Raw genomic sequence first — 1,275 nt, forward strand, 5'->3', positions numbered from 1 at the left:
GTGCTCACCCCGTGAATCCAGTAGATCTTGGCCCTGGGTGAGGATCAACATAATTGGCCATAAATACGGAGTAACTGAAAAATAGTTCAAACTGTGCTATGTATAAAAGAAAGAACCCCCAAACCAAACCTCTTTAATCTATTTTTAGCTCTTCTTGGTGTTCTCTCCTTTTGCTTAACAGTAGATATTGTAGTTCCTCTTCTTGAAACGGGCACGGCTTTGTTCATGTCTGCTGCTTGGCTGCTGCCTCTGACATGCAGGGTGTTTTTTGTTGTTCCTGCAAGTCAGCCTCTTGCAAAGATTTTGATTTAATGAGTCAGGTCTACCCATACAGTAATTACAAAGATTAACTTGGGTAGATGTGAAACAGATGTATAAAACTGTTTGGACCTGGCTCCGATGCAACCTCTTAATCAGTGGTTTCATCCTTTCTCTGACTTAACTCCCGTTTCACGGATTAAACTATTAATTGTAAAATTACTGACAAAAATAATATTTTCTTTCTATTTTGCTCATAGACGTGCCTAATTCCTTATCATAGCTCTTTGTTTCTTTGAGTGAGAACATGACATTGCTTAGATGCTTCTGTACAAGGGAATACAGCTCTCAAAACCAAAGCAAAACAAAACTGGTCTACCCAAAGGGTTGCTCTAAGGTTAACTTTATCTAGAAATAATCAGCTTTTGTAGCTCATTTTATAGCATCTTGCTCTTACTTTTATGAAACCGAAGTGTCTTGGAGCGGTTTCCTGTGGACTTTTTGAGGAATAACTGGTTTTTCAGAGATTTGCTGGGGAACCTGCCCCCCCCCTCCGCCCCCATTTGAAGACATAAATTGTATTATGAGTGAAAAGCAAGCTGCGTGCTTGTGTCTGCTAGAGCCCGTAGTGGTGCAACCCTAGACAATCATGGGTGTTTCTATTCATGAGTAGCCAACCAAATCGTGATCTGGGTATTTTGAGCCTGCCTGATCTTCTGAATCAACCTGCAGAGAAATGCACTCCATTTTGTGCTGACTTGGGACTCCGCGCAGGGCTAGCCAGTGTTGCGTTTTCCACGTAGCATCTGTAAACTCTGTTGCATTCGCTGTGGGCGCTTCAGCGTTGTGAACTGCTGACCAGGACAGCAGTAATTGGGTACTCCAGGCTCTGGTTACAGAAAGCCAGATTTGCAAGGTCTTGAATAGCAGGGCTTCCTGGAAGAAGAAAAAAATTGCAGTTAGTGAGTGTTGATTTCCCCCCCCCCCCCTCCCCCCCCCCCCACCCCCTTCTTTGAC

The sequence above is a fragment of the Pygoscelis adeliae genome, unplaced genomic scaffold, assembly GCF_000699105.1.
Source record: "Pygoscelis adeliae isolate BGI_AS28 unplaced genomic scaffold, ASM69910v1 Scaffold726, whole genome shotgun sequence".
Lineage (NCBI taxonomy): Eukaryota > Metazoa > Chordata > Aves > Sphenisciformes > Spheniscidae > Pygoscelis > Pygoscelis adeliae.